This window comes from Penaeus monodon, chromosome 2 (genome assembly GCF_015228065.2).
Source record: "Penaeus monodon isolate SGIC_2016 chromosome 2, NSTDA_Pmon_1, whole genome shotgun sequence".
In the NCBI taxonomy this organism is placed as follows: Eukaryota; Metazoa; Arthropoda; class Malacostraca; order Decapoda; family Penaeidae; genus Penaeus; species Penaeus monodon.
The window spans coordinates 43,613,856-43,623,859 of NC_051387.1; positions in this window are offsets into that span (position 1 = coordinate 43,613,856).

Here is a 10,004-nt window from a genome sequence, read left to right on the forward strand (position 1 = left end):
CTGGGGTAGACCTTTTCATTTCCTCACATATTCCAGGCTCACCGTGGCCAATAACAAAAATGTTTTACTCTTGTATGGGGCATTAAGGTTCTCTTCATCAAGTAACCTATCTAAATTTGTCTTCTCATTTGACTGTGGCTCAACCACTGATACTAAAACCCGTTCCTCGATGTTTGCTGTCAATTTTATCCATTTTGAATAATCCATCCAGTTCATTACTCACCTTCAGAAAACACCTTCATTTCTCCCAACATTCTCCAGTCCATCTCTTACTGCATAACCTTCTTCAATGTCTACCTCCTCCCTTATTACTACTCTTCATCCTTATTGTCCTCCCTCACAATACTACCTCACTCTACACCACTCCACCTTCCTTCTGCCCTTGTCCTTTTACTGCAAACCTTTTCAATATTCTTTTTATTCCAATTATGTGGGATCAGTTCTTTGTGATTCCCCCTACAGCCCCTTAATCTGACAATACCCATCTCCTCCAACAATGCCATCCAAAAACAAGAAGGCAAAGTTTCCATTTTGCAGTTTTTGCAAGTCCCAAGCTCGTGTATTATCTACCCTAACTGACCACTGGTAATGTAATGACTGCTAAAATTGTTTGTCTCAGTCATGCACGTGTCAATTGTGGTGGCTCCCATATATTTTATGCCCTGCCTACAAGTGCGAATCTGAGGTAGCAGTTCTCTGATTCAAACTAGCCCTCGATGCATAAGGCCAGACAGGAAGCACACAACAAGGTTTTTCTTTCAACCTATTCCAAAACTGTCCACTATGCTTTCCTCCCATTTTCCCAAGTTGTCTTAGTATCTCTCCCAGTATCTCTTCCCTCTGCTACAAACCATCTGAACTTTATTCCTTTTGTCCCGCAGTCAGATTCCTTTTCAAGTCTAAATCCAGGTACTACAATCTCTACCACTTCTCTGCTGCCTGCTCCTCCACCTTTCCTGTTTCAATCAAACGGTCTTTTTCATTCCCCCTTTTCGTTTTTCTCTCTTCTCCAACCCCCTTTTACTATCCATTTCCTAAGGTGTGACAGCTGTGTTGAAAGAATTGAAGGCCGACTTTGTGCCAGTCATTAATGACCTGGGGGATCCATGGGCATAATATTCCCCTTAAGTTGTCTATTCCTCTTTAGTTGTCTATTACTTGTTCTTCAAGTGGACCCTAAGGGATGGACTGTTTCTCTCCCCAACATATTCTAGGTTTTGCCTCCAATCCCTTGCTCATTCGTGTGTGTGTGGGGGGGGGGGGGCTTAGACAGAGAGTGAGGCCTATTGTAGGGGATCACTCCTACCTTGTGACTCACGATCTTCTCCACTTTTCCTTTTATTTCTCATTTTCCTCCCCATCTTCTAGTCACTTAACCTAATCGTTAACTCATTTTTACCCTTTTCAACACAATGCTTCATCATAATGTTATGTGACCTTTGATGTCTCGCTCATCTATTTGGTTTAACCATTAACCATTCTTGAAGTCCATGGACTTCCTCACCAGGGGGCTTCATCCCCCCAAGTCCCATTGTATCACTACATTTTGTACATGTCGCTAATGACCTTCGATATTGACACAGCAGAAAATTTTCTTTATACCATTATTAGGGCATTAAGACTAGCCCCTTCATCAAATAGCCCCACTCATGCAAATTCTCCCAGTTCCCTGAATCCAGGCTCTCCTTTGACTGAACACTGCTACTACTATCCCCTCCTCATATCAGTATCCCCCCCCCATCAGAATTGTTGGCATCTAGGCCATCCTGCCAAACACTGCCATTCTAGAGCTTTATACCCACTGGGTTCCCAACATGGCCATAATCAGTCAAACCGCTCTGCACAATTATGCCAATTGTGATGGTTCTCATAATGTATTTTATAGGGCTAACCTGCATACAAGTTTGAGTCTGAAATGCCAACTCTCAAATCAGACTTGGCCTCACTATAGACAGTCGGACAGGAAGCACGTCAGCTAAGTTTCTCTTTCACTCCTTACTCCAATAATTGCCCAGTCACCTCCAGTATTCCAGACACTCCAGTCACTACTTCACTATTACCATACCCAGCTCATAGCACAAGACCAGCTAAATGCTCCATCTTATCCCTCTCTCCACCCCTCAAACATCTGTCCTCTTCTCCCCAATAAGAAAACCTTAGTTTCTCAGACATCCCCAACTGATTCCACTATAGTAACCCTTGAAGACATTCAAAACTACCTACCATGACCCAAGATAACATGCCTACACTTCAACCATTTCCCAATCTCTCTACTCCCATTCCTTCTGTGCTCAAAGTAACTGCCGACATCCATTATCCTCCTACTCATGTTCCCCCTACACCCCTTCCTCCTACTTCCTCCCAACACATCTCATTCCCCTGCTTCAGCCACCTCCTAGCCCACTATCCCCTGGTTTCCCTCTGGTTGTGACCCTTCGTTGTAGCAACCCCCTTCCATACATTCCTTACATTCTCACTGAATCCGATCTAATTGTCTGTATACCTCTTTCTCCTTTGCTAATCCCCACCTTACCCATGGACATCTGTGCAAAATCCCAACTCATCTTGTGTCATCTTTGATCAAACCAACTTTGTTAATCCAAACCTTTCTGAACTGCTATATGACTGACGTGTGGCACATATAATTATCAACCACCTATTTTTTACCTTTTTCTCTATTACACCGTTCAATAATGCTGTATGACCTTTGATGTGTAGCATAGATTTTTTGCTTTGTAACCATTAACCCACCCATCTCCCCTACAAAAACTCTTGAAGACATCCAAAACTTCATTAATATGACCCAGAGAATGCTCCACTCCACCATCCATTCTCCAATCTCTGTTCCAATTCTCTCTGCATTTAAAGTAATATACATCTAACTTCCCCCTATCCCTCTTTTTCTTCCATTCTTTCCCCCCCAATCCCTTGCCCGTTGTTGCCGTGGGGGGGCTTAGGAGGCGGAGACTGGGACCCAATGATGGGGAACTCCCCAACCTTGGGACTCAGCCCTCGACTCAACTAATTTTGCATGGTCTTTTTTTTTTTCCTTCCCACTTTTCGTTTCTGTCCCTTCACCAAACCCTTCTGCTATCCACCTCCTAAGGTGTGAGAGCCGTGCTGAAAGGATGAAAGGATGACTTTGTGCCAGTCCTGAACGGCCTGAGGGAGCCATGGGCACGGTATTCCCCTGATTTAGTTACCTAGCCCTTACCCCTCAAGGGGACCCTGAGGGGTGGACTGTTTTTATCCCCAACATAACCCAGGCTTACCATGGCCAGTAATGAAAACATATCCCCACTATTAGGGGCAATGAGGCTTGCCCCTTTATCAAATAGCCCCAACGATGTAAACCCACCCGATTCCCTGACCCCAGGCTCTCCTTTGACCACGGCTCCGAACACTGCAATAACTACCCCCTCTTCAATGCCTACTAGTACAGTAGCCAACAATAACCCCATCCTTGCAGAACCCCATCCAACCCTCAATACTTGCACCGGAACAGTTTCAATCTCCCCAGCAAATTGCCCAGTCTATGACAAAGATTGGTCAGACTGTGGAGAAGACCTACTTGCCTGTCTCACAGACTATGATGCAACGTCAGTACAATGCTACTCCATTCCCCCCAGAGGTCATTGAAAGAAACCCACTAACATAGCCAAAATTACCTTCTGTAGACATGACCTTCCCTTTAACGTCTACATAGGAGGAGAATCCCTCCCTGTTCGTCCATACCAACCTCCTCCACGTCAGTGCCAAAATTGTTGGCGTCTAGGACACCCAGCCAAACATTGCCGTTCCACAGCCAGATGCCCACTATGTGCCCAACCTGGCCATACCCGATCGAACTGCTCTGCACAATCACGCACATGTGCCAACTGTGGCGGCCCCCATAATGTATTTTATAGGGGCTGTCCCACCTACAAGTTTGAGTCTGAGGTAGAAACTCTCAGATTCAAACTTGGACTCACACTACGTGAAGCCAGACAGGAAGCACGTCGATGTGGTTTCTCTCTTACTCCATACTCCAGTAATACTGCTCATTCTACCAATTCTCCTAAACCCACCACCCCTACATCTAACTCCCCCTCTTCTACCTCCTACCTTCCCCAGTCAAACTCTTTTGCCATCCTAAACCCAGACATTTCAATCTCTACTACAGATACTCCAATCACCACTACAACCCCAACACCTTCCCCTCTCCCTCCTCGCACTACCCGTAACAGACAGAACAAACGTTCCACCCCCTCTTCCCCTACCACACAAACACCTCCACCTTCCTTTGCCCCTACGCTTGAGACACCAATCCGCTCTTCCCCCCCTCACAAGAAATCCTTTATCCCCCAAAACTCCCCAACCAACTCCTCAGAAGAAACTATTGAAAATATTCAAGATTACTCAATGAAAACTGACACTCAACCTCCAAATCTTACAACTCCTGCTCCTTTAACACTCCAAGTAACTGCTGATATCCATCCTCCTCCTAACGATATCCCCCCTACACACTATCCTCCTAACCCCTCCCAACACAGCCCATCCCCCCCGACCCCAACCCCACCCACATTAACCCTCCCACCATCCCCTCTATCCCTTCCATTCCCTCCTGGATACACACGTGAATCCCTTATGTAACCCTCCCACCATCCCCTCTATCCCTTCCACTCCCTCCTTGATACACACGTGAATCCCTTATGTCACAAGTATCCCCTTCCACAGACCCAATGTCTCCTAATACCCCTCCCACACCTCTCCATTCTCAGACCTCTCGGTCCTTATCCCACCCTCTAGCTGCTTCCCCCTCAAAATCTCCAAAACGTACTACAATCTATATCAGTAAAGTATAACTATCCTTCATTGGAATATTCGCGGTTTCTGCTCCCACAGACCTGACCTTTGTCATATCCTTTCCTCTTATAACCCATCTATTATATGCCTTCAAGAGACCTTTCTTACACATCCTCCAATACCAATCCCCAATTATCATTTTGTCTCTTCCCCACATTCCCTTTATGTCTCGTCCATACTTACCTCTGCTTTCCCCCACCTATCCTCCCTTCACCGACCTCCCAACCTATCAAACATCGTTACAGAATCCCACACTTTCTGTTTCAACAACCTATTCTCTTTCCTCAAACGCATACATATCCTCCATCTAATCTAACTCCTTACCACACCTGACTCTAACCCTTCACTCACCAATTCCTTTGCCCAGCTTAGACAACTAATCACTAACTCAACCACCCTTCCCTAACATTAACTATAGTGCTACATGACCTTAGATGTCTAGCACATTTATCTTGCTTTTAACCATTAACCATTAACCATTCTTCCATTCTTTCCCAACACACCCTTTCCTCCCCTTCTCTATGTGCACCATTTCCTCTTCTTTCCCCATTAACATTAATGCTCCCATCTGGAACCTCATATCACACCCTTATGTCATAAGTGTGTCTTCTGGAGCTTTCCCCTCCTGACATTTTTCCTATTACTTCACCATCTTCCCAAGTTCCCTTATCACATTCCCTGTATTCTTTTACTTCTCCAACTATCTACACTTATTACCCGTTGATTGTTTCATAAAGACTTTCAATTTTCCTCACACAGTGTTCCCCTTCTGTCCCCAGTCGCATAGATACTCACCATTTGATCTAATTGCCCTTAATCCATTCCCATTTTACCAGTCCATGGTGAGCTCCATTCTGCTCTCCCCTTTTCACTTCCATACTATCCTATAGAACTACAACCTTTGACATATAATGCATACACATGATATTTGCAGTGGTACCCCCCTCCCCTCCCCAATCCCTTTCCCTTTGTCTTGGAAGGGCTTAGTAGATGGAGTCTGAGACTCAGTATTGAGGATCTACCATAACTTGGGCCTAAGCCCTTACCTCAACTAATTTTGCATGGTATTTTTTTCTGCCCCTTTCATTTTCCTTCCCTTCTTCAACCCTTTCTACTACCTACTTCGTAAGGTGTGAGAGCCATGGTGAAAGGATGAAAGGCTTACTTTGTACCAGTCATAACGGTACAGCATTCCCGTTTAGTTTTCTAGCCCTTACCCCTTACCCCACACAAGGTGGACCATTTCTCTCCAACATATGCCAGGCTTAGCATGGCCAGTAATGAAGACTGTACCTTTATTAGGGGCTTATAATGAGGCTTGCCCCTTTGTCAACAAACCCACTGATTTTAAAACCTGCGGTTCCTTGACCCAGGCTCTCCTTTGACTATTACCATTACCTTTACAGATTATTTTGAGTACATTGATTTAGCCAACTCTGACAAACACTCGTCATTGCCAAGCAATGCTTCAAAAACAAGTAGGCAAATTTCTTTCCGCCATCCTGCCCTGATCACTCCCCCCTACCACAGTTTACAATCCGAATCCAGTATATCCAATTCTGGCTGACTTCACTGGCAACCCATTCATGCCTCATCCTTCTGTTTTTTCTTGGAACTGTCTCATCTCCACAGCAGTTTGCTTTGCGGAAAAGGAATGGTCAGATAGGGGGAAAAGATTTACTTGTTTTTCTTGGAACCCCCCCCTCCCAAAAAAAAATTTTTTTTTTAATTTTAACCAGAAACCTCAATCTTCCCCCCACTTTTGCAGATACTCCAGCCTCTATTTCCCTATGCCTTCCCCTACTCACTCGACTCATCGAAAGGGGCAAAAAAACATTCCACCCTCCCACCCCACCCTCCCCTTTTGTCATCAGATGATGCCCCTAACCCCTTTCTCCCCCTCATAAAAAACCTTTTTACCAGATTTCTCCAGTCAAGCCATTCAGAAATTCTCGAAGATTTTAAAAAAACTTTTTATTCATGCCCTATGATAGCATTTTAAACCCTAAAACCATTTTCCAAATCCTACCCCCCATTCCTACTATGCTCAAAGTAACTGCCGACATCCCTTCATCCCACCGTGTTCCCCCTAACCCCCCTTCCCCCCATTCTTTCCCCAACACACCCCTTTTCCCCCTTGCTTCATCGCATGCCCCCCTTCCCTTTTCCCCCCACCCTTACCTTCCTGGAAACATGCGCTTTTTTGCCACAACAATCCTTTCCAGGATTTCTCCCTTTTTGACTATTTCCAAAAACCAGATTGATACCCCTTTAACCCCCCCTTCACCTTTTGGCAAATCCACCACTTTAGGGCACCCTTTGTAGAATCCCCCCCCTTTCTTTTTGACTACTGCCCTAATCCCCTTTTAACCCCTACCTGCCCATTTACTCATCTAACCCCTTTTTGCCCTTTAAAGTCTACATTTTGAACTGCTAAAAAGACTCCACGTGTAGCACGTTTTAATCATAGCTAACCCCTCTTTACCCCATTTTCATACAACCCTTCGTATGCTAAATGCCCTTTGAAGCTAGCACTTTTATTTTCTGAACCCATTTTAGTTTCAATTTTTAATACTAATTTTAATTGCCGGAATATCTTTTGGAAATAAAAATATTAAGGATAAGAATTTTTTTGGAAAGTGTATAATCACCCATTAATTATGAAAGGAATTAAGAAAAATTTTCATCAAAATCTAAAAGGGCAAAATGCGGGTCGAAATTTACAAAATCAATACTTTTAATTTTTCAAACAAACATACAAATCCGGGCAAGTGAAGGAGGGACGTGTTAAAAAGCAATTTCCTGCGCAGTGCGATTTTTAAAAGAAAAACCGTCATTTCCTTTTCTAACTTACCACAACTTTTGATTTATGTTTTTAAATGTTTAATTTTGTTCAAAAATTTTCAAGAAAAATGAGCGGATTTAGTTTAAGGTATATACACCCCGGATATCTTAGAATTTCCCAAATTCGTTATCTTTCTCAAACTGATGAGATGTTTATAAAGGGGACGAAATTAGATGTTTTTCATTTATTGAGAGAAATCATTGGAATTTCTTTGTTTTTGGGGGTGCAGTCATTCCCGGGGGTAAAGAAAAAAATTTTGGGGGTTTGAGGGACTTTTAAGTTGTTTTTGGATTAAGGGGATAATAAATGAAAGAATGAAAAGCACAGAACAAAAAAAAAAAAGAAAATTAATTTTAAAAAAAAAATAACAGATGACCCCAAAAATGAGAGATGAAATATTCGCTAAAAAAAAAAATGCACCGTAATTTTCATCTTTAAAGAAACCCCCTTTCATTTTTAAAAATTTAAAAATAACACAAAATAAAACCCGCCCGCCAGGGCTCGAAAAGGGAGGGGTTGAAACCCCGGGACCCGTGCTAAAACCAAAAACCCGCCACACGACCCCCTAAAAAAAGGGGGTGAATTGGACTTTCAGCCAAGAATACCACACCCAAATGAGAAAAAAGTGAAATTTTACGCCATATAAAAAAAATATAATATATAATATAAAAAAGAGAAAAAAATATAAAAGGATAACAGAAGTACCAAAAGGGACAGGGATGGGGAAGAAACGACAGAAAACAGAGACCTATGGAACTAAACAAACAAATACAGAACAGAAACGCGGCCACCAAAAAAACACAACCGAAAGGGAATCGAACGGGTACCCCCCCGGGGAAGGGAGAGGGGCCGGGGCGGGCCAGGCGAGGGCCCCCCGGGGGCAGAGGGGCGGGGGGAAGCAAACAAAAAAAAACAAAGACAAAACAAAAGGAGAACAGATAAAAAAGAAACAAAAAAAAGAAAAAGAAAGACAAACAGAGGAAAAAAAATAAAAAACCCAAACATAAAAAAAAAATAAGAGAAAACAAATAAAATGAAAAGTATAAGAAAAAAACAAATATAGAAAGAGACTATAGAGACAGAAAAACAGAAGAGAAGAGAAGACAAAGAACAGAGAGAAGAGAGAAAAAAAATAAAGAAAAGAAAATACAGAGGAAGAGACAGAAAGGGGAAAGGGGAACAGGAGAGAGAAGAGAAAAGGGAAAAGAAAAATAAAAAGAGAAAAAAGACAGAGAAACAGAGAGAAAAGAGAGAGACAGGAGAGACAGAGAGGAGACAGAGAGAGAGCAGGAGAGAGACAGAGGAGAAGAGAGAGAAAGAGAGAGAGACAGAGAGAGAAAAAGAGAGAGACAGAAGAGAACAGAGGAGACACAGAGGAGACAGACAAAGGAGAAGGGGGGGGAAAAAAAGGGGGAAAACAAAAAGAGAAGACAGAAGAGAAAAGGGAAAAGATAAGAGAAAAAAACGAGAGGAGACATAGAGGAACAGGAGAGAGATAGACAGAGAGAGAGAGGAAGAGAGAGACAGAGAGATAACAGAAGAGAACAGAGAAACAGAGAGATAACAGAAAAGAGACAAGAGAGACAGAAGAGACAAAGAGACAGAAGAGAACAGAGGATAAAGAAGAAAACAGAGAGAGACAGAGAGAGAAAAAGAGAGAGACAGGAAGAGACAGAGAGAACCAGAGATAGACAGAAGAGACAGAAGAGACAAGAGAGACAAGAGACAAAAAGACAGAACAACATAACATACAAGACAACAGAGAACAGACAGAGACAGACAGAGACAGACAGATACAACAGGAGACAGACATAGACAGACAGAACATACAGAGACAGACAGAGACATACATATACAGACAGAGACATCATATACAAAAATACATACCAGATATCCAACAGAACAGACAATTAACAGACATATAAAACAACATACAAGACATACAATACAGCCCAGAAAAAAGTAATACAGAGACATACAACATAACATACAAACATACACAAATATAAAACCATGACAACAATACAATAAAAATAACAAACTATCCCAACAAGACAACAAACATACAATACAACAGATAAACAGAAATACTAAAACAATACATAAAATATATCACATACAACATATATATACATATAATCCAATAAACATATATATACAATATATACAATATATAACAAATATAATATATATACATATATATGATATGCTACATATACATATATATGTTTTATAATATATACTACATATATTATATATATCACATATATTTATATATATATGTAATTTTATATACATATAATGTATATATATA